Consider the following 19,383-nt stretch of genomic DNA (forward strand, 5'->3'; position numbering starts at 1 on the left):
ATATCAATTCTGCAGAAGTGGGTTTCCTGCCACTTGCACAGACCATCCGAAATACTCATATTTGCACCTGGCTATGATGAACTATGGAATGAGGTTCGTGACATCGTACAGGAGACAGGGAGCAAGACCATCCCCATGGAAAAGAAATGCAGAAAAGCAGAATGGCTGTCTGGGGAGGCCTTACAAATAGCTGTGAAAAGAAGAGAAGTGAAAAGCAAAGGAGAAAAGGAAAGAGATAAGCATCTGAATGCAGAGTTCCAAAGAATAGCAAGAAGAGATAAGAGAGCCTTCCTCAGCGATCAATGCAAAGAAATAGAGGAAAACAACAGAATGGGAAAGACTAGGGATCTCTTCAAGAAAATTAGAGATACCAAGGGAACATTTCATGCAAAGATGGGCTCAATAAAGGACAGAAATCATATGGACCTAACAGAAGCAGAAGATATTAAGAAGAGGTGGCAAGAATACACAGAAGAACTGTACAAAAAAGATCTTCACGACCCAGATAATCACAATGGTGTGATCACTGACCTAGAGGCAGACATTCTAGAATGTGAAGTCAAGTGGGCCTTAGAAAGCATCACTACGAACAAAGCTAGTGGAGGTGATGGAATTCCAGTTGAGCTATTTTAAATCCTGAAAGATGATGCTGTGAAAGTGCTGTACTCAATATGCCAGCAAATGTGGAAAACTCAGCAGTGGCCACAGGACTGGAAAAGGTCAGTTTTCATTCCAATCCCAAAGAAAGGCAATGCCAAAGAATGCTCAAACTACCGCACAACTGCACTCATCTCACATGCTCAAAATTCTCCAAGCCAGGCTTCAGCAATATGTGAACCGTGAACTTCCAGATGTTCAAGCTGGTTTTAGAAAAGGCAGACGAACCAGAGATCAAATTGCCAACATCCGCTGGATCATAGAAAAAGCAAGAGAGTTCCAGAAAAACATCTATTTCTGCTTTATTGACTATGCCAAAGCCTTTGACTGTGTGGATCACAGTAAACTGTGGGAAATTCTGAAAGATATGGGAATACCAGACCACTTGACCTGCCTCTTGAGAAATCTGTATGCAGGTCGGGAAGCAACAGTTAGAACTGGACATGGAACAACAGACTGGTTCCAAATAGGAAAGGGAGTACGTCAAGGCTGTATATTCTCACCCTGCTTATTTAACTTATATGCAGAGTACATCATGAGAAATGCTGGACTGGAAGAAACACAAGCTGGAATCAAGATTGCCGGGAGAAATATCAATCACCTCAGATATGCAGATGACACCACCCTTATGGCAGAAAGTGAAGAGGAACTAAAAAGCCTCTTGATGAAAGTGAAAGTGGAGAGTAAAAAAGTTGGCTTAAAGCTCAACATTCAGAAAATGAAGATTATGGCATCCAGTCCCATCACTTCATGGGAAATAGATGGGGAAACAGTGGAAACAGTGTCAGACTTTATTTTTCTGGGCTCCAAAATCACTGCAGATGGTGACTGCAGCCATGAAATTAAAAGACGCTTACTCCTTGGAAGGAAAGTTATGACCAACATAGATAGCATATTCAAAAGCAGAGACATTACTTTGCCAACAAAGGTTCGTCTAGTCAATGCTATGTTTTTTCCAGTGGTCATGTATGGTTGTGAGAGTTGGACTGTGAAGAAGGCTGAGCGCCGAAGAATTGATGCTTTTGAACTGTGGTGTTGGAGAAGACTCTTGAGAGTCCCTTGGCCTGCAAGGAGATCCAACCAGTCCATTCTGAAGGAGTTCAGCCCTGGAATTTCTTTGGAGGGAATGAAGCTGAAGCTGAAACTCCAGTACTTTGGCCACCTCATGTGAAGAGCTGACTCATTGGAAAAGACTCTGATGCTGGGAGGGATTGAGGGCAGGAGGAGAAGGGGACGACAGAGGATGAGATGGCTGGATGGCATCACTGACTCGATGGACGTGAATCTGAGTGAACTCCGGGAGTTGGTAATGGACAGGGAGGCCTGGCATGCTACGATTCATGGGGTGGCAAAGAGTCAGACATGTCTGAGTGACTGAACTGAGCTGAGCTGATATTGCCTTTCTCTTGTGAGAACCCATCACCAATTTATGAGATTCATTTCCACAAAACATGACTGTCCCTGGGTCTGAGAGAAAAAGAAAGTAAAAAATGGTAGCTCTTAGGTTTGGGCCAGACTGACAGGTGGAATGGTAGCCACATTTCTGAGCCACAGTACCTGGGAAAAGGAGATACTTGCAGCAGATCTAAAAATTCTATTCTACGCACAATAAATAAAGTTCAAACTCCTCACACAGGCGTTCAAGACCTCATCCTACCCACAAAGGCTCTTCTCCCCTGCTAGTCAGGCTTGTGCTTGTGAGACGTCTCAGGTTAGAATGCCCTTTCCTGCTCTTTTTTCTTTTTTGGTGGGGGTGGGAGGAGTTTTACTCATTCTGAAAGTGAAAGTTGCTCAGTTGTGTCCGACTCTTTGCGACCCTATGGACTACTGTAGCCTGCCAGGCTCGTCTGTCCACGGAATTCTCCAGGCAAGAATACTGGAGTGGGTACCCATTCCCTTCCCCAGAGGATCTTCCCAACCCAGAGACTGAACCCAGGTCTCCCACACTGCATGTGGATTCTTAACCTTCTGAGCCACCAGGGAGACCTGCAAGGTTCAATATAAATAGAAGTAAATAAAAGATTTTCTGTAAGAGTTGATTTTCTCTTCCATGATCCAGATGTGGAAAATTGAAAGTCCACAGCAGGTCCTGAGTAATCTTTAAATTCAATATGAATGTTTTAAACTGAATAAGCATTCTCTGTTTGCCTGGTCACTCCTACTGCTTTGGTCACAATCACTCATCTATATTTCTTGGCCATTTGAGTTTGTGAAGCGTGACCTTCTAAAATCACTTTGTGAGGAGGAGCTAAGATGGCGGAGGAATAGGACAGGGAGACCACTTTCTCCCCCACAAATTCATGAAAAGAACATTTAAACGCCAAGTAAATTCCACAAAACAACTTCTGAAAGCCGGCAGAGGACATCAGGCACCCAGAAAAGCAGCCCATTGTCTTCGAAAGGAGGTAGGAAAAAATATAAAAGACAAAAAAAGAGACAAAAGAGGAAGGGATAGAGCTCCATCCTGGGAAGGGAGTCTTAAAAAGAGAGAAGTTTCCAAACACCAGGAAACACTCTCACTGCTGAGTCTGTGCCAAGCCTTGGAAGCACAGAGGGCAACATAACAGGGAGGAAAAATAAACAAACAATTAAAACCCACAGATTACCAGCCCAATGGTAACTCCCCCAGTGGAGAAGCAGCACAGACGCCTGCACCCGCCACTAGCAAGCGGGGGCTGGGCAGGGAGGCGCGGGCTGCACTGCTTAGAGTAAGGATCCGGCCTGAATGCCCTGAGCGCTATCTAAGCAAACTAACTTGGGCTAGCAAACCAGACTGTGGGATAACTACCACGCGAAAAGCCAGCCCTAACCTAAGACACCACCAGGCCCGCGCACAGAACAAAAGACTGAACAGAGATAGCCAGCTGCAGACCATCCCCCTCCGGTGACAGGCAGCCAGAGCCGGAAGGGGGCAATCACAGCTGCAGAGAGACATTATCTACAAAACTGTAAGCAGACTTCTATGCTAACTAAGACTTCTTGGGGTTCTGGACGGTCAACATCCACCTGAGAAGGTGCGCCGGTTGTACACCCAGAAAACTGAGTGGTGGGGAAGCAATAAGTCACAGCGACCGCGCTCGCCAAACACCTCATCACCTGAGCTGCTTGGACCTGGGAAGGGCACAAAATGCAGGCCCAACCGAGTCTGCGCCTCTGAGGACTACCCGAGTGCCTGAACCTGAGCAGCTTAGACCTGGGAGGTGCAGGCAGCCCACGGCTGGCCTCGGATGGTTCCCAGTGGAGCAATCTAGAACCTGAGCAGTGTGGGCAGGGAGGGTACACGCGCTGTGAGCGGGGGCAGGCCCAGTGTGCCTGAGGCACTGCGAGCACACACCAGTGTTATTTGTTTGCAGCGTCCCTCCCTTCCCACAGCGCGACTGAACAAGTGAGCCTAAAAAAAAAAAAAAAAAGTGTCCACCACCGCCCCCTTTGTGTCAGGGCAGAAATCAGACACCGAAGAGACCAGCAAACAGAAGAAACTAAAACAGAGGGAACTGTCTTGGAAGCGACAGGTGCAATAGATTAAAACCCTGTCATTAGTACCGACTACATAGGAAGGGGCCTATAGATCTTGAGAAATATAAGCCGGACCAAGGAACTAGCCAAAAATGAACTGACCCCACAATACCCACAACAACACCAGAGAAAGTCCTAGATATATTTTTACTATTTTTACGATCATTCATTCTTTCTTTTTTTTAATTTTTAAAAAATTTTTAAGTCCTCTATTACTCCTTTAATTTTCAGTTTTATAACCTACTTTACTTTGCAAAAAAAAAGACCCTATTTTTTTAAAAGCAAACTTCATGTATATATATTTTATAATTTTTGTGACTTTGCTTTTTTTCTCTCTCTTTTTTTTTCTTCTTTTCTTTAACATTGTATTTTTGAAATTCCAAACTCTACTCTAGATTTTTAATTTTTGCTTTTTGGTATTTGTTATCAATTTTGTACCTATTTTTTTTAATAAGTTTTGTGACTTTTTTTTTCCTCTTTCTTTTTCTTCTTCTTTTCTTTAACATTGTATTTTCGAAATTCCAAACTCCATTATAGATTTTTAATTTTTGCTTTTTGGTATTTGTTATCAATTTTGAACCTTTAAGAACCCAATCTTCAGTACCCATTTTTACTTGGGAGTGAGATTACTGGCTTGACTGCTCTCTCCCCCTTTGGACACTCCTTTTTCTCCACCAGGTCGCCTGTGTCTCCTCCCTAACCCCTCTGCTCTACCCAACTCTGTGAATTTCTGTGTGTTCCAGACTGTGGAGAACACTTAGGGAACTGATTACTGGCTGGATCTGTCTCTCTCCTTTTCATTTCCCCCTTTTATCCTCCTGGCCACCTCTGTCTCCTTCCTCCCTCTTCTCTTCTCTGTATAACTCTGTGAACATCTCTGAGCTGTCCAGTTGTGGAGTGCACATAAGGAAGTGATTACTGGCTAGCCCACTCTCTCCTCTATTGATTCCACCTCATCTCATTCGGGTCACCTCTAACTCCCTCCTCCCTCTTCTCTTCTCCATGTAACTCTGTGAACCTCTCTGGGTGTCCCTCACTGTGGAGAAACTTTTCATCTTTAACCTAGATGTTTTATCAATGGTGCTGTATAGAAGGAGATGTCTTGACTACTGTAAAAATAAGACTGAAAACCGGAAGCAGGAGGCATAAGTCAAAACCCTGACTCCAGGGAACTCCTGACTCCAGGGAACATTAATTGACAGGAGCTCATCAAACACCTCCACACCTACACTGAAACCAAGCACCACACAAGGGCCAACAAGTTCCAGAGCAAGACATACCATGCAAATTCTCCAGCAACACAGGAACTCAGCCCTGAGCTCCAATATACAGGTTGCCCAAAGTTACTACAAAACCATAGACATCTCATAACTCATTACTGGACACTTCATTGCACTCCAGAGAGAAGAAATCCAGCCCCACCCACCAGAACACTGATACAGGCTTCCCTAACCAAGAAACCTTGACAAGCCACCTGTACAAACCCACACACAGTGAGGAAACTCCACAATAAAGAGAACTCCACAAACTGCCAGAATACAGAAAGGACACCCCAAACTCAGCAATATAAACAAGATGAAGAGACAGAGGAATACCCAGCAGGTAAAGGAACACAATTCCAAATAATGATAGTGAAAATGATCCAAAATCTTGAAATCAAAATGGAATCACAGATAAATAGCCTGGAGATAAGGATTGAGAAGATGCAAGAAAGGTTTAACAAGGACCTAGAAGAAATAAAAAAGAGTCAATATATAATGAATAATGCAATAAATGAGATCAAAAACACTCTGGAGGCAGCAAATAGTAGAATAACAGAAGCAGAAGATAGGATTAGTGAATTAGAAGATAGAATGGTAGAAATAAATGAATCAGAGAGGAAGAAAGAAAAACGAATTAAAAGAAATGAGGACAATCTCAGAGACCTCCAGGACAATATTAAATGCTACAACATTCAAATCATAGGAGTCCCAGAAGAAGAAGACAAAAAGAAAGACCATGAGAAAATACTTGAGGAGATAATAGTTGAAAACTTCCCTAAAACGGGGAAGGAAATAATCACCCAAGTCCAAGAAACCCAGAGAGTCCCAAACAGGATAAACCCAAGGCAAAACACCCCAAGACACATATTAATCAAATTAACAAAGATCAAACACAAAGAACAAATATTAAAAGCAGCAAGGGAAAAACAACAAATATCACACAAGGGAATTTCCATAAGGATAACAGCTGATCTTTCAATAGAAACTCTTCAAGCCAGGAGGGCATGGCAAGACATACTTAAAGTGATGAAAGAAAATAACCTACAGCCCAGATTACTGTACCCAGCAAGGATCTCATTCAAATATGAAGGAGAAATCAAAAGCTTTACAGACAAGCAAAAGCTGAGAGAATTCAGCACCACCAAACCAGCTCTCCAGCAAATACTAAAGGATATTCTCTAGACAGGAAACACAAAAAGGGTGTATAAACTTGAACCCAAAACAATAAAGTAAATGGCAACAGGATCATACTTATCAATAATTACCTGAAACATCAATGGGTTGAACGCCCCAACCAAAAGACAAAGACTGGCTGAATGGAAACAAAAACAAGACCCCTATGTATGTTGTCTACAAGAGACCCACCTCAAAACAGGGGACACATACAGACTGAAAGTGAAGGGCTGGAAAAAGATATTCCATGCAAATAGGGACCAAAAGAAAGCAGGAGTAGCAATACTCATATCAGATAAAATAGACTTTAAAACAAAGGCTGTGGAAAGAGACAAAGACGGTCACTACATAATGATCAAAGGATCAATCCAAGAAGAAGATATAACAATTATAAATATATATGCACCCAACATAGGAGCATCACAATATGTAAGACAAATGCTAACAAGTATGAAAGGGGAAATTAACAATAACACAATAATAGTGGGAGACTTTAATACCCCACTCACACCTATGGATAGATCAACTAAACAGAAAATGAACAAGGAAACACAAACTTTAAACGATACAATAGACCAGTTAGACCTAACTGATATCTATAGGACATTTCACCCCAAAACAATGAATTCCACCATTTTCTCAAGTGCACACGGAACCTTCTCCAGGATAGATCACATCATGGGCCATAAATCTAGCCTTGGTAAATTCAAAAAAATTGAAATCATTCCAAGCTTCTTTTCTGACCACAATGCAGTAAGATTAGATCTCAATTACGGGAGAAAAACTATTAAAATTCCAACCTATGGAGGCTGAACAACACGCTGCTGAATAACCAACAAATCACAGAAGAAATCAAAAAAGAAATCAAAATTTGCATAGAAACAAATGAAAATGATAACACAACAACCCAAAACCTGTGGGACACTGTAAAAGCAGTCCTAAGGGGAAAGTTCATAGCAATACAGGCATACCTCAAGAAACAAGAAAAAAGTCAAATAAATAACCTAACTCTACACCTAAAGCAACTAGAAAAGGAAGAAGTGAAGAACCCCAGGGTTAGTAGAAAGAAAGAAATCTTAAAAATTAGGGCAGAAATAAATGCAAAAGAAACAAAAGAGACCATAGCAAAAATCAACAAAGCCAAAAGCTGGTTCTTTGAGAGGATAAATAAAACTGACAAACCATTAGCCAGACTCATAAGAAACAAAGGGAGAAAAGTCAAATCAATAAAATTAGAAATGAAAATGGAGAGATCACAACAGACAACACAGAAATACAAAGGATCATAAGAGACTACTATCAGCAATTATATGGCAATAAAATGGACAACGTGGAAGAAATGGACAAATTCTTAGAAAAGTACAACTTTCCAAAACTGGACCAGGAGGAAATAGAAAATCTTAACAGACCCATCACAAGCACGGAAATTGAAACTGTAATCAGAAATCTCCCAGAAAACAAAAGCCCAGGTCCAGACGGCTTCACAGCTGAATTCTACCAAAAATTTAGAGAAGAGCTAACACCTATCCTACTCAAACTCTTCCAGAAAATTGCAGAGGAAGGTAAACTTCCAAACTCATTCTATGAGGCCACCATCACCCTAATACCAAAACCTGAGAAAGATGCCACAAAAAAAGAAAACTACAGGCCAATATCACTGATGAACATAGATGCAAAAATCCTTAACAAAATTCTAGCAATCAGATTCCAACAATACATTAAAAAGACATACACCATGACCAAGTGTGCTTTTCCTAGGGATGCAAGGATTCTTCAATATCCACAAATCAATCAATGTAATACATCACATTAACAAATTGAAAAATAAAAACCATATGATTATCTCAATAGATGCAGAGAAAGCCTTTGACAAAATTCAACATCCATTTATGACAAAAACTCTCCAGAAAGCAGGAATAGAAGGAACATACCTCAACATAATAAAAGCTATATATGACAAACCCACAGCAAACATTATCCTCAATAGTGAAAAATTGAAAGCATTTCCCCTAAAGTCAGGAACAAGACAAGGGTGCCCACTTTCACCATTACTATTCAACATAGTTTTGGAAGTTTTAGCCACAGCAATCAGAGCAGAAAAAGAAATAAAAGGAATCCAAATTGGAAAAGAAGAAGTAAAACTCTCACTGTTTGCAGATGACATGATCCTCTACATAGAAAACCCTAAAAATGCCACCAGAAAATTACTAGAACTAATCAATGAATATAGTAAAGTTGCAGGATATAAAATCAACACACAGAAGAAGAAAATAGAGAAATTAAGGAAACAATTCCATTCACCATTGCAATGAAAAGAATAAAATACTTAGGAATATATCTACCTAAAGAAACTGAAGACCTATATATAGAAAACTATAAAACACTGGTGAAAGAAATCAAAGAGGACACTAATAGATGGAGAAATATACCATGTTCATGGATTGGAAGAATCAATATAGTGAAAATCAGTATACCACCCAAAGCAATTTATAGATTCAATGCAATCCCTATCAAGCTACCAATGGTATTCTTCACAGAGCTAAAACAAATAATTTCACAATTTGTATGGAAATACAAAAACCTCAAATAGCCAAAGCAATCTTGAGAAAGAAGAATGGAACTGGAGGAATCAACCTGCCTGACTTCAGGCTCTACTACAAAGCCACAGTCATCAAGACAGTACGGTACTGGCACAAAGACAGAAATATAGATCAATGGAACAAAATAGAAAGCCCAGGGATAAATCCACGCACCTATGGACACCTTATCTTTGACAAAGGAGGCAAGAATATACAATGGAGAAAAGACAATCTCTTTAACAAGTGGTGCTGGGAAAACTGGTCAACCACTTGTGAAAGAATGAAACTAGAATACTTTCTAACACCATACACAAAAATAAACTCAAAATGGATTAAAGATCTCAACGTAAGACCAGAAACTATTAAACTCCTAGAGGAGAACATAGGCAAAACACTCTCCAACATACATCACAGCAGGATCCTCTATGACCCACCTCCCAGAATATTGGAAATAAAAGCAAAAATAAACAAATGGGACCTAATTAAACTTAAAAGATTCTGCACAACAAAGGAAATTATAAGCAAAGTGAAAAGACAGCTTTCAGAATGGGAGAAAATAATAGCAAATGAAGCAACTGACAAACAACTAATCTCAAAAATATACAAGCAACTCCTACAGCTCAATTCCAGAAAAATAAATGACCCAATCAAAAAATGGGCCAAAGAACTAAATAGACATTACTCCAAAGAAGACATACAGATGGCTAACAAACACATGAAAAGATGTTCAACATCACTCATTATCAGAGAAATGCAAATCAAAACCACTATGAGATACCATTTCATGCCAGTCAGAATGGCTGCGATCCAAAAGTCTACAAGCAATAAATGCTGGAGAGGGTGTGGAGAAAAGGGAACCCTCTTACACTGTTGGTGGGAATGCAAACTAGTACAGCCACTATGGAGAACAGGGTGGAGAGTCCTTAAAAAACTGGAAATAGAACTGCCTTATGACCCAGCAATCCCACTGCTGGGCATACACACGGAGGAAACCAGAAGGGAAAGAGACACGTGTACCCCAATGATCATCGCAGCACTGTTTATAATAGCCAGGACATGGAAGCAACCTAGATGTCCATCAGCAGATGAATGGATAAGAAAGCAGTGGTACATATACACAACGGAGTATTACTCAGCCATTAAAAAGAATACATTTGAATCAGTTCTAATGAGGTGGATGAAACTGGAGCCTTTTATACAGAGTGAAGTAAGCCAGCAAGAAAAACACCAATACAGTATACTAAAGCATATATATGGAATTTAGAAAGATGGTAACAATAACCCTGTATACGAGACAGCAAAAGAGATACTGATGTATAGAATAGTCTTTTGGACTCTGTGGGAGAGGGAGAGGGTGGGATGATTTGGGAGAAAGGCATTGAAACATGTATAATGTCATATGTGAAACGAGTGGCCAGTCCAGGTTCAATGCACAATACTGGTTGCTTGGGGCTGGTGCACTGGGACGACCCAGAGGGATGGTACCGGGAAGGAGGAGGGAGGAGGGTTCAGGATGGGGAACACGTGTATACCTGTGGAGGATTCATGTTGATATATGGCAAAACCAATACAATATTGTAAAGTTAAAAGATAAAATAAAATGTTATAAAAATAAAATCAAATCACTTTGCTTGCATCACTTCTATAGCTGTTACATACTGGGTACTTTATAAATATTTAACAAATTAATGAAGACATAAGTGCAGTATTTCCATACATATACACTTGTTACCAGCAGCAATTTGGTCATAGAAAGTTCTACACAATTTCGTAGTAAACTGTTTTTATTATTTTCATTTTTTGCCCTTTTTCTCTGTTGCTACATTTTTTTTCTCTTATGAAAAATTTAACCCTGCAGGAATAGAATGCAAGGATAGAGGAAAAGACTATTATTCAAACTGACTTTTGATTTTATTTGACCTGATTTCAAATTGCTCTTTCAGTTTGTTTTGTGATGAAGCAAATATTTCACACTAATGCCGCCAGAATAAAAGGTAAACTTCACTTTTTCCTAGGCGAAGGCTATGTGAAATAGGGCAGTTGAATTTTCATTAAAAAATGAAGCATTAAATAAATACTTAAATCATGAAATATTTGAACAGTTTTTATTAATAAAATCCACTCCTAAATCCAATCCTTAGGTCAGCCTTTAGGGAACAAGAATAAAGTGAATCCACCCTTTATCAGAATAATGTTTTAAAACCTATTTTCAGTTTACAAATACAAAAAGGCAGCACAGTCCGCAGGCAGGGCAGCTTCCACAGAGAAAAGCTGAGGCAAAACCAGATGACTCATTGTTTGTTTGACTGAACAGCTGTAATACATATCCTTGCCCGTTTGTTTTGTTCCCACTTAATCCCCAACTTCCCATCTTCTTTCTAATGAAAAATCAACTTTGAAAAGTTGCTCACCAAAATTGCTTTCAGGGAGTCAAAATTTCATAATGTAGCCCTGATTGATGAAATCCTCTGCTGGAGCTTGTTAAATTAGCCCTGAGAAGCAGCAGTCAGTGGAGAGAGAAGGGGCAAAAAAAAAGGCACCGGAATATTAAGTGACATGACAGACCGTTCCTGCTCAGTATGTTATAAAATCAGAGTTAGGCTATGCCAATCAAGCTTCGATTTTCTTCTCATTTCTCTATTTAGAAATTCTCTCCAAAGAAGTGTTTTGAAGTAGCAAGATGAAAAGCATTATGCAAACTCAAGGTATTCAACTCCTATGTGGTCTGTGCATACCGCAAAAGGATCTTTACTTCATAGAAAAGACAGGAGGATCCTTCTAACCCTAGATAGCCCATCTGGATCTCTGACCTGAGTCACCGGCTGCTCCTTTCATAGTCTCTGGGCTCGCTGCTGCTTGGAGCCACAATCAAGGGCACATGTGTCTCTGCCCCATAGTTCTGACACCGCCTGTAACTCTGTCAGAAGACTCACGGTTCTATACCCGTCTTTGGAGCTCTCATTCCAGGCACTGAAATCGAAGACAGATATGTCAAAAGAATCTTCTCATTTGCTTCATGGAAAAGGGCAAGCCAGTGATGAAGCTCAGCCTTCTGCAGAAGGGAGGGGCCTCTTCCCACCAGAAGGGCTGCCATGCTGGGCAGGAAGGAGGCAACAGGAAAGGAGCTTCTCCATGAGATTCACCTGGCTCTCCTCCCCAAGCAGAGACGCGACCACGCGACCACGTGGGCCCAGGGCACCCACACAGTGTTGTCAAGGGGGAAGACACCCGCCCTTCGCAGAGCAGACCTAGAGAGTCCAGTGGAGTGGAGAGTCCAGCGGGGTGGAGTTGACCCCACTGTCATTTCCTGCTAACACTGGGCCACTGCGATGCTCCTCAACAGCAATTTCTGCATCTCTGAAGGGGAGCCCTGGGTACTGAGGGGGGGTTTTCTCTCCTTCACACTCAGGACGTCATACTGCTCCTTCCTTCCCAAGGTGAAAAAAGAACTTCATGTGTGTGTGTACATGTATGTATACACATATACATATATATACACATATATTTTGAAATGTATAGTGTATATTGGACATTGGATATATATTATATATATATCGAACACAACATGTATTGTACCAATATGTTATATGTGCACATATACATACATGTGTCTATGTGTGTGTACTTAGCAGTTCCCAGTTTGCATTCCTGTTCATAGCCAGAGAAATAATGAACCTTCTTTTCTTTAACAAACAATAGGGGGCTCAAATAAAACAAAGATGATGATTTACGAAGATCTAACTCAGCCTTTCTCAAGCAGAGTTCTATGAGAGAATTATTCTCTACTGCTCTAAAACATGCATTATATGTAATGAAAGAATTCTGCTCTATGCATATACAATGGTGCTAGTAATGAATTATCTCATCTCTATGCATACAGAATGGTACTAGCTATATGTCATATTCAGTACCACTCGGGAGAATTTAGAAATAGTTACATAATCTTCTGTGTCCTGTCTCCACCAAAAGTCTTGGTCCTGCCTTTCTCTGCTTAGAGGGTAGAAAAAGCAAGCAGTAGGAGTGGAACGATGCAAAAGAAAGAACCATCCCTCTGCACTGCTGAAGCTGACTTGGCAATTTCCTCCTCTCTCTCCTGCCTCCGCCCTCCCCCGTCCAAGGGCTGGGAAGGCTTTTGCTCAGACAGGGAGGCAGTAGAATGGAGGTGCCTTTGCAACATCTGCAAACAGGTTTTGGATGCATTCCAACCTGGCTGAAAGTGAAGTATGTCAGACTCACTCACTTAGGGAGAGACTTAAAACCATCCATTTATATAGCGATATAAAGTGTACTTCACTTTATAACATGTGCAAATGCTGCCTATGTAATCAAAACAATCTAATAACAAAGATCTGAAGAACTGCTTTAAAGTCTGATATACTATTGATGCTTCAAGGGAAGAATGTTCTCTTCACTTATGCCCCTGACTCTCAGCAGCCCTGTCCTGCCTGACTGGTGGCTGAGGGGACTGACCTCATGTTTATCACTAGTAAAGAACTCATTCCTTCAACATGGATTATGCAGCTACTGTGCCAGGTACTAGGGACCAAATGGACAGTATAAATAATGGTAGCTTAAAAATAATTATGCTAAAAATAGAACATACACAGCTGTGGATTACTTCCCTAGAATTCATTTTGCCTCCTCCAACAACAGCTCCTGACTCCCACTGCAGATCTGCCCCTTCCCCAGTGAGCTCCCTTCCCTTGGTTCTAAGGACAGAACGCATGATGAAGTGTAAGCCACGGAATATACTGCATATTCTTCTGTCCACAATGATTCCTCTGTCACAATGAGCACGTGACCTAAACTGGTCCAAATGGAATATATTTCAAGACTCATTCAGAAACTACTGTAAAAGACCTCTTTGGAGCTGGACTTGAACCTGGGAAAATGTAAGCTAAGAGCTGCCCTAGCAATCTTGTCACTATTTAGCCTGGAGCTAAATAGAGTCTGAGGATAAAGTCAGAATAGTAGTAGCTGGTAGCTCAGTCGTGTCCGACTCTTTGCGACCCCATGGACTGTAGCCTCTCAGGCTCCTCCGTCCATGGGATTTTCCAGGCAAGAATGCTGGAGTGGATTGCCATTTCCTTCTCCAGGGGATCTTCCCGACCCAGGAATTGAACCCGGGTCTCCCGCATTGCAGGCAGACGCTTTACCGTCTGAGCCACCAGGGAAGCCCCAAAAAAGTCAGAATAGTAGGTAGCAAAGGAAAGAAACAGACAGAAATTGAGTGCTAATGGTTGAGGCATTAAATCCAGCCTTGTCTGAAATCAGCACAGCCCCTGGGCCTTTGACCTTCCTGGGCAAATAAATGTACTTTTTTAGTATTAAATGTACTTAGTCATTCAGTCGTGTCTGACTCTGCGACCCCATGGGCTGTGGCCCACCAGGCTCCTCTGTCCATGGGGATTCTCCAGGCAACAATACCGGAGTGGATTGCCATGCCCTCTGCCATGTCAGAGGAGAAGGTCTTCCACATTACAGGCATATTCTTCACCGTCTGAGCTACCAGGGAATACTGGAGTGGGTAGCCTATCCCTTCTCCAGGGGATCTTCCTGATCTGGGAACTGAACCAGGGTCTCCTGCATTAGAGGCAGACTCTTTACCAGCTGAGCTACCAGGGAAGCCCTAAGCCAAATTTAGTTTGGTCCTATGTCACTTGAAACTAAGAAACAACTAACTCATACAAAGGATAGTGCTGATAATAATGAAAAGGCAAAGATAATGGGGAGAACAACAGACTGGTTCAAAATTGGGAAAGGAGTACCTCAGGGCTGTATATTGTCACCGTTCTTATTTAACTTATACACAGAGTACATCATGAGAAATCCCAGGCTGGATGAAGCACAAGCTGGAATCAAGATTGCCGGGAGAAATATCAATAACCTCAGATATGCAGAAGACACCACCCTTACGGCAGAAAGTGAAGAGGAACTAAAGAGCCTATTGATAAAGGTGAAATAGGAGAGTGAAAAGCTGGCTTAAAACTCAAAATTCGAAAAACTAAGACCATGGCATTCGGTCCTATCACTTCATGGCAAACACATAGGGAAACAATGGAAACAGTGACAGACTTTATTTTCTTGGGCTCCAAAATCACTACAGATGGTGACTGCAGCCATGAAATTAAAAGACGTTTGCTCCTTGGAAGGAAAGCTATGGCCAACCTAGACAGTACATTAAAGAGCAGAGACATCACTTGCTGACAAAGTTTCGTATAGTCAAAGCTAGGGTTTTTCCAATAGTCATGTATGAATGTAAGAGTTGGACCATAAACCAGGCTGAGCACTGAAGAACTGATGTTTTCAAATTGTGCTGCTAGAGAAGATTCTTGAGAGTCCCTTGCAAGGAGATCAAACCAGTCAATCCTAAAGGAAATCAATCCTGAATATTCATTAGAAGGACTGATGCTGAAGCTGAAGCTCCAATACTTTGGCCACCTGATGCACAGATCTGACTCCTAGAAAAGGTCCTGATGCTGGGAAAGACTGAAGGCAGGAGAAAAGGATGACAGAGGACGAGACGGTTGGATGGCATCACTGACTCGATGGACATGAGTTTGAGCAAGCTCCAGGAGTTGGTGATGGACAGGGAAGCCTGGCATGCTGCATTCCATGGGGTCACAAAGAGCTGGACACAACTGAGCGACTGAACAACAACGGGAAGAAGCCCATGAAAACTTTACATGAAGGGGAACATATTAGACCTTAAGACTCTAAGTATCTTATAGGAACCTTGCTACATATAACCTTGACAGAAGCAAAGCAGAAATTAGTGAACAAAGATTCAGAGAAACATCAGAGAACTTTTGACTCATTCTGTTAATCAAATGGAAAGAACCTTAGTCCCAATGAGGTACATGAAACAGAAACTATACATCAGACCTTAAACCCCTAATGCTCCAGAACAGCAGGACACTTTCCTAGTCAAGCTTGGAAAAGCCCCAGGATGAATATTCTTTTTTTAAAGCTAGATTCAGAAGCTTTGTGCAACCAATAGAGGTATTTCTGTTGTTCTTGAGTCTCTAAGTCATGTCTGACTCTTTGCAATCCCATGGACTGCAGCACGCCAGATTTCCCTGTCCTTCACTATCTCCCAGAGTTTGCTCAAACTCATGTCCATTGAGTCGGTGATGCCATCCAACTGTCTCATCCTCTTTCACCGCCTTCTCCTCCTGCCTTCAGTCTTTATTAGCATCAGGGTCTTTTCTGATGAGTTGGCTCTTCACATTAGGTGGCCAAAGTATTGGAGCTTCAGCTTCAGCATCAGTCCTTCCAATGAATATTCAGGACTGATTTCCTTTAGGGTGACAGGTTTGATCTCCTTGCTGTCCAAGGGACTCTCAAGAGTCTTTTCCAACACCACAATTCGAAAACATCAATTCTTTGGCGCTCAGCTTTCTTTATGATGCAACTCTCACATCCACACATGACTACTAGAAGAACCATAGCTTTGACTGTCAGTCAGTCAGTCAGTCAGTTCAGTCACTCAGTCGTGTCCGACTCTTTGCGACCCCATGAATCGCAGCACGCCAGGCCTCCCCATCCATCACCAACTCCTGGAGTTCACTCAGACTCGTCCACAGAGTCAGTGATGCCATCCAACCATCTCATCCTCTGTCGTCCCCTTCTCCCCCTGCCCCCAATCCTTCCCAGCATCAGTCTTTTCCAATGAGTCAACTCTTCGCATGAGGTGGCCAAAGTACTGGAGTTTCAGCTTTAGCATCATTCCTTCCAAAGAACACCCAGGGCTTATCTCCTTCATAATGGACTGGTTGGATCTCCTTGCAGTCCAAGGGACTCTCAAGAGTCTTCTCCAACACCACAGTTCAAAAGCATCAATTCTTCAGCGCTCAGCTTTCTTCATAGTCCAAATCTCACATCCATACATGACCACTGGAAAAACCATAGCCTTGACTAGACGGACCTTTGTTGGCAAAGTAATGTCTCTGCTTTTCAGTATGCTTTGACTGTATGAACTTTTATTTCTGTTAGGTACTTGCTACTAAGAATATATGTTGCCCAAGCAATGATGTCAAAATAGTAAATAAGAAAAACTATCTTTAAGAGTCAGATGTATTAGAGATCAGAGACAATGCATGCTTTATTATATATACCTGAAGCATAGCCATAAGGAGAGACTGCTTAGTGTGAAGGTAAACAGATTATTATTTGGGCAGCATTATGGTAAATCAAGCTGTGTTTAGACATATGCTCAGTTTCTGACCATCGGAATGAAATTCAGAAGTGCCATCCCTCTTCCTTAATGGCTCACTAATGTATCAGGTACCTCAGGAAAATGCTTGCTGCTCAGCAGTTTATTTACTATCTTTTTCATTTACTTTTTTTTTTTTTAACACTCAGTTCCAAAGCTCTACTAGCTAGAAGACTACTGACCAATTTCTTCACCTGATAGATTTTCCCAAGTAATGAAAAAAGTCAATAACTGGAAGATAACTTTTCTCTTAAATTGTGAAACTCCAAAAGGTCTCCAAATTACACCATATTATTTGCCATAAAATAAAGTGTACCTCATGTGAAGTGGATGGGGGGAGCTCTCTCTGCTGCTGCTAAGTCACTTCAGTCGTGTACGACTCTGTGCGACCCCAGAAACGGCAGCCCACCAGGCCCCGCAGGCCCTGGGATTCTCCAGGCAAGAACACTGGAGTGGTTGCCATTTCCTTTTCCAATGCATGAAAATGAAAAGTGAAACTGAAGTCGCTCAGTCGTGTCTGACTCTTAGCAACCCCATGGACTGCAGCCTACTGGGTTCCTCCATCCATGGGATTTTCCAGGCAAGAGTACTGGAGTGGGGTGCCATTGCCTTCTCCAGAGCTCTCTCTACTGAGAAGTTAATACCTTTCTTTAAAGACGATACTACTGTACATTTTCTGTATTATTCACAGCTAATATTACCCCCTTGGGCTTCCCTGGTGGCTCAGATGGTAAAGAATCCATTTGCAATACAGGAGACCTAGGTTTGACCCCTGGGTTAAGAAGAGTCCCTGGAGGAGGGCATGGCAACCCACTCCAGTGTTCTCGTCTGGACAATCCCCATGGACAGAGGAGCCTGGTGGGCTATAGTTCACGGGGTCACAAAGTTGTACATGACTGAGGGACTAAGCACAGCACAGCATTACCCCTTAAGAATGAGTGCTTTACCTTTTAAAAACCACATTGCTGATACAAGCAGCTCATGCACCTCAATACCAAAGAAACATAACCCAATTACAAATGGGCAGAAGATGTAAATAGGTATTTTTGCAAAGACACACAGATGACCAACAAGATGCTCAACATCATTAATTATTGTGTGCGTGCGTAGTCATTCAGTCATGTCCGACTCCTATGCAACCCCATGGAGTGTACTCTGCAAGGCTTCTCTGTCCATGGGATTTCCCAGGCAAGGTCCCATGGACAGAGCAGGCTGGAAGACTACAGTCCATGGGGTCGCAAAAGAGTTGGCTGTGACTTGAGACTAAAAACAGCAACAAATGTATAACTGAGTCACTTTCCTGTAGACTTGAGACATCATAGATCAACTATACATCAGTGAAAAAAATTAAAAAAAAAAAAACATATTGCTGACTGTTTTCCACATTATTCTCTGGACAGCACGTGTAGCGTGACAGACTGCATTTTCCAAAGCTGACCACAGAAATATCCCTAATATTGCCAGTCTCACTTTAAGAACTAGAGTCCATTTCTCCACCCCCTTGGACCTCGGCAGGCCTGTGACTACTTCAACAGCATACAAAGTGAGACATGTCAATTCCAAGTGTTACCTTTAATGTGCTGACTTCCTGCTTCTTGGAATCCAGCTACCAAGCATAACTGCTCTGAGATCAGCATGCTGTGAAAAGCCCCAGGCTACCAGGAGAGGCCCCAGAGGATGAGACACCATGTAGAAAGAAGACAAGGAACCAGACATGCAAGTGAAGAAACCATCCTGGGCAACCACCTCAGTCCATCCTTCAGATAATAACCCCAGTGCCAGCCATTTCCTTACTACAGCTACATAAGAGACTTCAAGATGGAATCCCCTGCCTGGGCCCAGTCAACCTGTAAAAACATGTAAGATAAAGCTAAATGTTTTAAGGGTCTAAGATTTCAGGGTGGTGTGTCAAATGCAGAAATAGATACCTGGAACAGACAGGTAATTTGATGATTTGGGTATCACTTAAAGCACAGTAAAT

Source organism: Bos indicus x Bos taurus, chromosome 10 (assembly GCF_003369695.1).
Source record: "Bos indicus x Bos taurus breed Angus x Brahman F1 hybrid chromosome 10, Bos_hybrid_MaternalHap_v2.0, whole genome shotgun sequence".
Lineage (NCBI taxonomy): Eukaryota > Metazoa > Chordata > Mammalia > Artiodactyla > Bovidae > Bos > Bos indicus x Bos taurus.